The sequence below is a fragment of the Panthera onca genome, chromosome D3 (assembly GCF_046562875.1).
Source record: "Panthera onca isolate mPanOnc1 chromosome D3, mPanOnc1 haplotype 2, whole genome shotgun sequence".
NCBI classification, from domain to species: Eukaryota; Metazoa; Chordata; class Mammalia; order Carnivora; family Felidae; genus Panthera; species Panthera onca.
The window spans coordinates 88,615,235-88,625,951 of record NC_138350.1 but is presented as its reverse complement, the minus strand read 5'-3'; positions in this window follow the sequence as shown (position 1 = coordinate 88,625,951).

Below are 10,717 nucleotides of genomic sequence, written 5' to 3'. Positions count from 1 at the left end.
TTCTCCCTGAGTTTTTAGAAAAAAATTTTTTTATTATTTTTTTGAGATAACTGTTCATTTTGAGGTCTTGATGTAATGATCTGAGTAGGAAAGACTGGAGAAGAAATTGTGATAGAGATGAGATCCTTTTTATTTTTATTTATTTATTTTTTTTTAACATTTATTTATTTTTGAGACAGAGAGAGAGCATGAACAGGGAGGGTCAGAGAAAGAGGGAGACACAGAATCTGAAACAAGCTCCAGGCTCTGAGCTGTCAGCACAGAGCCTGACGTGGGGCTCGAACCCACGGACTGTGAGATCATGACCTGAGCCGAAGTCGGACGCTTAACTGACTGAGCCACCCAGGCGCCCCATGAGATCCTTTTTAAAGTTGGAGAGTATTCATCACGTTTGGGAGAAATCACCAGTAGTCTTTCAAGTGTGGTTTTCCCTGTACGTGACCTTCGGCTCAGAGGCAGGCTGGTAGAAGGGCCAAAGCATTGATTTTGGCATCACTGCTCTTCCGCACCTTAACTGAGGAGCCTGGTGTATATGATTTAAATGAGTCTCACTTTTGTCACTTGTAAGATGTCATCTTATAACAACAGTGGATTCTTCACAGGATTGCTGTATTAAATGGGATGGGAGGAACCTGGTCCATAATAAATGTCCAACTAATACAGTTATTCTGTGTGTTTTGCCGGGCAGCTTATCACAATGAATTGTGTCTGTGCATCAGGACTTAGCAGCAACATGGGCTAATGCAAACGGTGAGCAGAACTGGGGACATTTGGGTAACATAGGCTTGAGAAGCTGACAGAAACCTTATCCTAAAGTTTGGAAGCTGCTGGTGAAATATACATAAAATACACGCTTTTCTCTTCCTTTGCATTCTTTCTGATTTAAAATGTTGTCATTTAAAGATGTGTTTTCTTCATTTATTGGGTCATTTCAGCCAACGCTTTCTGAGGGCCGGGCGCTGTGCTGAATGCCAGTGGGCTGGAAACAGGGGAGGAGAAATATAAAGGGGAACCAGATGGAAGGGAGGTGCCTGGCTTCCCCCCAGACACTGGAGACCAGGGCCCGTCTCCTTGGTGGTCACATACCAAAGGGCTGGCTCCCAGGTCTTCAAGAAAGACATTCCTGGAACCGTACAACTGGCAAGCAGCTGGGAGAAGATTGGCATCTCGGAGGGGTGGATGAAGGATTTACAATGACACGTCCTCTAAAGTAAATGCTCTAAGGAAAGGGAGGTCAGGGGCTGCAGTCAGGAGCAAGCCTGTCAGAATGTCTTCGGGCTGAGGGTCTGTGGGTGGCGGGGCGGACAGGGAGGGTGGGGAAGGACAGCCATGAGAGGAACCGTAGAGCACAATGGCCCAGAGGAACTTAAAGCCACAGCTTCTGAAAGGGGCCAGTGGCTTCATTTTCTCCTCCACCACTTCCTAAATGTGTGACCTGGACCAAGTTACTTAAGCTCTGAGACTCATCTCTCTAGTGGGTCAACTGGGGATATTGTTTGAAGGATTCAAGAGTGATGCATGGAAATGCTCCATGGCAAGTGATCATGTGAAGGCTTCTTACCTGTGCAGAGAGAAGGCGAATGGTTCAGCCTTCTTAGCCACGTGGCTGGCAGCCGGCTGTCTGCCCTGGGCCCGGTGGTGGAGGGCTGGGTGTGTCCTTCTAAGGATTTCGGCCTCAGGGGCTGCCTGTGAGACCTTGGAGCAGGGAAGTGACATGGTGACAGGGAGGTAACTTAGAACAGGCGGGCGTCCCTGAAGAGGGTACATAACATACACAAAGCAGGAAGTTAATTTTTTGCTTTTACTTTTGAGAATGACAATTTTTTAAAATGTTTATTTATTTATTTTTTTGAAAGAGAGCATGAGGGGGAGGGCAGAGAGGGAGGGAGAGAGAGAATCCCAAGCAGGCTCTGCACTGTCAGCACAGAGCCCCATGTGGGGCTGGATCCCATGAACCGTGAGACCATGACCTGAGCCAAAATCAGGAGTCAGATCTCAACCGACTGAGTCACCCAGGCACCACCGATTTTTATTATTTTTTTTTAATTTAAAAATGTTTATTTTTGAGAGAGAGAGCGAGTGGGGTAGGGGCAGAGAGGGAGACACAGAATCTGATGAGACTCCGGGCTCTGAGCTGTCAGCACAGATCCTGACGCAGGGCTCAGACTCACGAGCCATGAGATCGTGACCTGAGTCAAAGTCGGACGCTCAACCGACTGAGCCACCGAGGTGCCCCTAGTATTTTTAATTTCCCTACATGATGTTGATCTGTAAATCTCACTCTTTTTCTTCTTTTCCTCTCCACTACTTTTTTTTTTTTTTTTTGCCATCCATTCATACTGCTAAATATATACTTAGCTTGTTGCTTTTAACTAGAGTGTCATGATCCACAGTATGTATTTTCCCACATATTTCTTATTTATTCCCCTAGTGATAGACAGCACATCAGTTATCTCATGCTACGTGACAAGATGCCCCAAAGTTTGTGCCTTACAACAGCTGCTTTGCTTGCTTGTGATTCTGGGGGACAACAGTCAGAGGGCTCAGCAGTCTGGTCTTGCTGAGGGTTCCTCGTGTGGCCGCAGCCATCTGGTTGCTCCCGTGGGGCTGGATGGCCTATGACAGCCTCCCAACCACATTGACAGTCCACTGGGCTACGTGTTCCAACAGGCTGGCCAAACCTGACGCTGCTGTAAGGGCCGTGGGTGTCTTATTGCCATGAAGTGTCATCATGATAATTGTGTAGTAGGATCACCAGACTCAAAAACTTAGAATTTTCTGTAAAAGAAAACTTAAACATTACTTATTTTTTAATTGTTGGAAATGGCTCGTACTTACACCCAGCACATAATTTTCTGAATTGTCGCCAAAATAGTCACTCTTGGCAAAAAGAAATTATTCTCACTTTCCGAACTTCTGTGGTGACTGCTTAAGTCCATAAGGAAAGATGAACGTATCTATAGGAGACTTACTCTGAGTATGACATTACTCTTTGAAGGAGAAAATATGAAGAATTTGAGCTTCTTCCTTCTTTCCTTGCTGGGCCATTTGTTCACTCACCAAATTCACCCTCTTGGCAAACATTTATCTAATGCTGTTTTCTACTGGACTATAGGAAAAATGCAGTTGAATGAAACAATGTGTTCTCCTGAGGAAATAATAATCCAGATGGAAGATGTGACATGTTCGTAAAAAAATACCACGTAGTGCCAGAGGAGTGTCCTATGGGAGTTTTGGACCAGGTACTATAAGACTTGGGGGAGCATTTTCCTCTAGCTGGGAAGGAAGGAACTAAAATGAATGAATGAATGAATTTATTTTAAGTTTATGTATTTTGAGTTGGAGGGAGGGGCAGAGAGAGGGAGAGAGAGAATCCCAAGCAGGCTGTGTGCTGTCAGTGCAGAACCTGATGCTGGGCTCGCACCCATGAACCATGAGATTGTGACCTGAGCCCAAATCAAGAGTCAAATGCTTAATCGACTGAGCTACCCAGGTGCCCTAAGGAACTAATATTTATTAAGCAGAGAACAGGTGTCACAACCCATTATCCGTGTAATGGATGACTCTGTGCCCACAGGAAGGTCAGAGCGAGTTAAGAGGGGACTTTTCTGGGGGATGGAGTGAATGAAGGCAGGGGTGCCCCAGAAATGGACAGTGGGCAGGCACATCCATGGATTAAGACGATGGGAGGGTGTGCGTGAGCTGAGAACAAACTGCAGAGACCTTGGACACTGGTAAGTCATTTGGACATTGCTTTGCAGGAAATGGGAGAACAACAGCACTCGTTAAGCATGAGGATGTGATCAAAATTCTGTTTTAAGAAAATAAATTTGAGTGACTTCAGAGTTTGTTTAAAGCTCCTTCCTGAGATGGGAGAGACTGAAAATGAGCCAAGAATATACTGGAAAAACACACAAGTGGGGAGATCTCCTAATGGGGAAGGTGGTGCTATTTAATATAGTCCCTGCTCCAAGATGACCCTGCTTGGTTTTCTTCCCAGTTCCCATCACTACTGGCGATCACCTTGCCTGTTTATGCATTTAAGTGTTTAAAGTTTGTCCCACCCCTACTAGAATCTACATCATTTACCCTCAGGGCCAGGAACCCTTGCTTACATTTAGAGTTAATCAAAAATAGGTTAATGTTAATGGAAAACAGGTTAGAAACACTTAAGTCCCAATTTGACTTGATTTTCTCCAGTAAGATTGGGTTTGGGCACGAATATGGAGAAATATTTAATTTCTGTATAGAGTTGCATGATTTTCAAGTACTCACACGTTTTATTTTTATGCCTCCCAACACCCACAAAAGCCAATCTGAAAGGCAGACATTCATTCACTCAACGTTTATTGAGCACTTACTCTCTGCCTGATGTTGTACTGTGTCGTGCTTACAAAGATGCATTTGAGGTAGTTCTTGCAACTTTAGGTCTTATGTTGTGGTGAAGAAAACCAATACACTCAGAGAATTGTAATGCAATATGTCTGTGTTAGCTAGGGCTCTCCAGAGAGACAGAACCAATAAGATGTGCATATATATAGAAAGAGATTTATTGTAAGGAATCGACTTACATGATTATGGAGGCTGAGATATCCCAAGATCTGCAGTCAGCAAGCTGGAGACCCAGGAGAGCTGATGATGTATTTCTAGTCTGAGTCCGACAGGCTTGAGACGCAGGGATAGCTGATGCTTCAGTTTGAGTCTGAAGGCAGGAAAATACCAGTGTCCCAGTTTGAAGGCATTCAGGCAGGAGGAGCTTCCTTTTACTCCAAGGAGAATCCGTCTTTTTGTTCTTTTCAGACCTTCAACTGATTGGACGAGGCCCACCCACCTGGGAAGGGCAATCTGCTTTACTCACTGTATTGATTTAAATATTCATCTCATCTCACCTTTACAGACATAACCAGAATTATGTTTAACCAAGTGTCTTTTCACCTCATGGCTAGGTCCAGTTGACACATAAAATTAGCTATCACAATGTCCATTGTTATTATAGAGATATAATCCAAGTTCCGTTCAAACTAATTCCATCTTGGGCAACTAGAGAAGGCTTTATAAAGGAGGTACCATAGAAATAGTTGATGGATATTACTGTCATCTCTATTTTTAAAATATATATATATATATATTTTAATGTTTATTTATTTTTGAAAGAGAGAGAGACAGAGGGAGACAGAGACAGAGACAGCATGAGTGAGGGAGGGGCAGAGAAAGAGGGAGACATAGAATCCGAGGCAGGCTCCAGGCACAGAGCCTGATGTAGGGCTCGCACCCATAGACTGTGAGATCATGACCTGAGCCAAAGTCAGACACTTAACTGACTGAGCCCTCCAGGCACCCAAATCATCTCTATTTTTTCAAAGAAGGAAATAGACATTCAGGGAGATTAAATAATTTCCCATCATACATGGACAGGAAGTAATAAGGCCAGGAGTTGAGCCCACATGTTTCTGATTCCAGTTTTGTGTTTTTGCATTAGGTAGAATAAGCAATTCGAAGAAAGAATTATATTTTAAGACAGTGAAAGAACATCCAATTTTAAAAAATTATTTTCAATTCAGGTCTTAGTTCAGTTATACCCTAAGCTGCCAGAAGGGCTTGTGAGGGTCATTTTAGGGTCATGGTAGAGAGTCTTCCTCCCCCTGTCCCCTGTGTTCCTCAGCATTCCCTGTGCTGGTTGTGGGATGGGCAGTGGTGGCCTTTGGCTTTGGTACTTGGGGTTTCCCAGTGATCGTCCTGGTTTTGGGGTAGGTGAGGGTCTCTCGTAATGGTAGAGCAGAGTCTTGTAGCTCCCAGTTGTGGGAGCCTTGGGGGTGTTGGAACATGTCCTGTGCATTCGTTCCCCCAGAAGTTCATTTCTCATGTGCACCTGCTTTGGACTGGTTTCCCTATGGGCTTTAACTCTTGCCCCCTCCTGACATCAATAAACAAGTGGCTATTGAGTGTGAGGCATGTCCACAACTGTGTGTGAGCTTGCGTGGTCAATGCCTGGCACAATCCAGTGCGGGTGGATTGTTTTTAACTTTCAATTCAAACTCTTCAGGTAGAAGTAAAATCCTGTTGGTCTACCCTGGGTCAAGTGCCCACTCTGGCACAATGCTGGGTATCTCCTAGAGCCACCCCCTAGCACAGAATGCAGATAGTATTTTAGAAGAGATGGGCTACACAGGCATCTCCGATGTATTTCTACAAAAGTCCCACCTCTGACTCCCACCTGGGACTCCAGTATGCTTATCTCAGCAGTGACTGATTGTGTCTGGGCATTCATCATTCTCCGCCTGGGAACACAGCAATTATGACTCGTCTTTCTGGCCACTCACAGGGTCCTCGAGAAACCACACTGGCTTACAGGTGGTTAAGTCCATCCTGCTTAACTACTGTTGAACTATGGAAGGAAAAACCTCCCCTCCCCTTAAATCTGCAGTCGAATCACTTTCAAGGCTGTTCTTGCTGTGGATTTTCAACTGCCATCTGAAAGGGTGTTAGTCATCTTAATAACGTGAATTAATCATAACCCAGCCTGCTGGACAATATTGCAATCAAAACAACAGAGACTGAAATGTTCCAGCCAGAATGAGAACATATGAACATAGCTTAACTCAGAAATATTGCAGCTGCATTCAACAGGGTTCCAATCAAAAGAGACTTACAAGCCATATCTAAGATGTTTTGGTTGTTAAAAGTGCTTTTGTCACTAAAGGGATGTCAGCTCTGTAATTTCAGGCTCAAATAATGAAGAGAATGACAGTAATTATGGACATTTTGTGACCAGAACACTTCCAACCAAATGATACAGTTGCAGTTGTATCTTTTTGAAGCAGCTGAATTCTGTTGGTTCTCATATGTCAATTTCTGAAGAATGGGATTGTTATTAATAAGACATTAACAGGATATCATTTCCTTCAAAGATAACTTGATCTCTCTGTAAAAGTGAGTTATTAGAACAATTAAGAACTGTATTAGAGTCTATGGTCCAGACATGATTCAGTGTTTTCTCCCCTTGTTGGCATATTTGATGCTTTTGAAAAATGTGCCTTCTCTTTTTTTTTCCCCCTGCCAATCTGCTTTAAATTGTATGGGAGTTAAAACTCCTTTGTTCTTTTTGAAGATTTTTACAAATTGCTTTTTGGAATGACTAAGCGACTTTAGAATTCTCTTTATTATCGACCCAATCGTAAAGCCTAGCAGAACAGAACAGAAGACACTGTGGATCGCACGTCAGGCACCGTGTAGACGCTTTCAGATCATTCAGTTTCTCCTCACAGCACCCCCCGGAAAGTAGGTACTTCTCTTCCCACTTTTAAAAATGAGACTACTGAAGGTCACATGACTGGCCACGACACTGCGTAACACTCAGGTTATCAATGACGGCAAGGACCAGCTTCTGCCTTCCAGAACATTCCTCTCCCTCTACCCCCTTCGCTAAGCCCCCTACACTAACCAGCTGAAGTCTGCCTTAGGTCCACTTATGGTGTTGTGCCCAAACACAGAGCGTGCTGGCTACAGACGGGGCGGGCGGCGTGGGCATCCTGCCCCTCTGATCCCAAACCCCCTCCTCTGTGGACTCAACCTGAGTTGAGGCCTTCCAGTAACAAAGCAGCCTCTAGACATCAGCGGCCGGGAGAGCTCTTCGGGGACACTGCAGGATGCAGCAGAGCAACGGGGTCCTTGGACACCGGGGTAGATTGTCTCCCTAGCTGGGCTCTCCCCTCCTCGTGTCTCAGCTGCGCTGTCTCTGAGGGAGACGTGCTGATGTGGGGGCTAGGCCAGCAAGGGTCTGCGGAGACGGTTCCCTGGTGAGAACACAGGAAGGGCAGCTCCTGTGCAGAAGGCGCTTCAGGAGAGTTGCCTGCGGGACTGGAATCCACCTTCCATCCCCTTATGGCTCACCCAGCAGGTTGCAGCGACAGGCCATGAACGCCAGTGCCACGGGGCTGACATTGCACAGTGTCACAGGAGTTGGGAAGGGTCCTGGAGTGCACTCTCTCCCTGAGGAAACGGGTCACTGTGGGGTGGGGGTCTTTAAGCATTTGTGCAAAACTCTGTAGGCACGTTGAGTTACGTCTGTGTGTGTGTGTGTGAGCACGCGTGTCCCAAAGAAGCCTTTATTCAGTGTCCCTTTTGTATGAGGACCAGTGTCACTTCTATGCTGTTTTTCCTTTGAAATTGCCTTTATCCTCAGGGACAAGATCTGCCCCTTCCAGCCCAGTTAGGGACATCCATCCTGTGACAGGGGGGCACACAGACGTGTTCTCACACCTCCTGACTCCCAGCCTCAAGCGGGGACTGACGTGAGCCTGTGGGGAGTCCTGGCCTCGGGTTCTAGGCGATGCATAAGCATATGAGAACACAGCCTCAACAGAAGCCTCAGGCAGTGGCGAGAGCCTATTCTCCACCAGCCGGAAGATGGTGAGGCCAGCCCTTCTCCTATTGCCCCAGGGGCGGGAGAAGGAGAAAAGGAGAGTGCTGGTGAGCTCCGGGGCACCATGGGGGACTGTGCAGAGCCAGGTGGCCAGCCAGGGAGCACCGTGGAGGGACGGCGACACTCCTCTCCTCCCTTTCATCTTCTGGCAGCCGCTCTGTCTGGGGCAGGTTGTGTGTCTGAGTCCCCCCACCCAGACCCACGCTCATTCTTTAAGCCCTCTCAGGGCTCATCTGAGAGCCAGGGGACTTGTGTTCTTTTAGTTCTTGAAACACAGTGGGCTGCATTCGGGTCCCCTCTCCTGCACCCCGGTGCGTGCCCGCTCTTTCTCCCTTTCTGAATAAAGCCGAACACGGCCTAGACTGGCTGAGCTCGCAAGAAGAGCAGGGTGTCTACCCAGAATTGTCCTGGGAAAGGGTAACCTGTCTGCCCTGCCATTCCTAGAGTGGACATGAGTACATTCAAGTTTGTTTACAACGCACGCTCTTCTAGGCAGGAATTGAAAGCAGGTTAAATCTTCGTTCATTTAAAAACGCCTGCGTTATAATCAGTTTTTTTTTGTGATGGGGAAGGACTTACCTCTTGTTTCCTGGAACTGGCTGCCAGTCCCCGCTGTGGGTTCACCATCCAGCAGGGGGCGCTCACTGCAAAGGCAGGAGCCTGGCTGGAGGGGGGGGGGGTAGACCAGAGACCCGGTGACGCTTGTCTTTATTGTGCCCCCCCCGCAGTGGTCCTTCAGCCCCCCATGACAGCTCGACAGCTCGGAGGAGGATCCCTGGCTTCTTGGCTTAGTTAGAGGTTTGTTGACAGACTAGATTTGTAGGCGTATTCTTTTCTGAAATGATGCCTGTGGAAATCATAAGTAATTAGAGAGAAGTGCACCCAGTAGGTAGGTAGATGAGTGGAAAGACAGTGGGACTCTGGGGGGGACCCTGAGGAAAGCCCTAAGGGCAAGGAGGGGCACCCCACCGAGCAGTGGGCTGGTGTGACCCTTTGCCTGGAGCAGCGGTCTGGCGGGAGGAGCTGAGCTGAGCTGGCAGCCATGGGGAGCCTCCAAAGGCTTTGAGCAGGGACTTGATCAGCTGTGTGGTTTTAGGAAAAGGACTCCTTCAGCAGTGTTGAGGGTGACTGAAGGAGAGAATGGAAGGGAAGAAGCAAGTCAGCAAGCTGTGCCCACACTCCAGACGGAGAGGAGACAGTAGCTTTGGAAGACACTTGGGAGGGAGAGTGGACAGAATTTTAAAATCTGGCTTCTGCTCCCTTGTTTCTGTCCACTGCTTCCTCCCTGCAGGCGGGCACTCTGTCAGCCTCTCTGCCCTTCCCTCCTGCCCATGCTGTTCCATCTACTCTGGCTTTACCCACCTTCCCTTTCCTGCCCCCTCGGACACCTCCTCTCCCCACCGCGCCCTGACCTGACCTCAGTCTGTGGCCTGCCCTGTCATTTTACACCATTTACTCTCATCGTAACGACTTTGGTTTCAACTCCACTGGGTTCGTCCATCTTCCCACCGGAATATGAGTGAGTGGCAGGGCCTCTGTGCACAGAGTCTTGTCTGCTGTTGAATCTTCAAGGTGCAGCAGTGACCGCGGGCACAAGTGAGCAGGAAGAGAGCTCGGAGGTCAGGGGGACTCCCGGGAGTGTCTAGTGATGCCCCACAGCACGAGGACATGTGGCATGAGCAGCAGGTTCAGGAGGAAAGACCACGGTTGCGTATCAGTTGTGTCATTTTGGCAGTGCTGTGTGTGGGACGTGGAGGGAGCAGTGTTGATCACGTGGCTTGCTGTGTGGCGCCGGCTCTCAGAGACAACTGGGGACCAAAGATCCAGACCTGGGAGCTCTCTGGCCTCACGCTGGCATTCACATTAGCTGATGACACTGGGAGAATATTCTCAGGGACAGCATACTTTTGTGACTCGGGCAAGTCTCTTAACCTCTTTAACTTTGACTTTCCCTGTGTGTCGGCTGAGGCTAATCCTACCCATCTCTAGCTCTCGTGATCATTAAAGACTGATGTCTACACGGAGCTCAACCCAATGACAAGTGCACAGCACGCAAGCAATGAACAGTAGCTAAAAGGAGGGAAAAAATGGAACTCGGGGAATACGTAGTGGGGCAGGGGAAGAGTTTACATGAAAAAACAGAAAGGTAAGAGCGAAGCTAGCAAAAGCTTAGTTGCTTTTCTTTTTAATAATAATGTGAAAATTCAGCATAATTCTAGAGTTGTATTTGCAGCATTCTCCTAAACGATAGCTTTAAGTCAAACAAGTATGTAAAGGTTTTCATTTTTTTGGTTC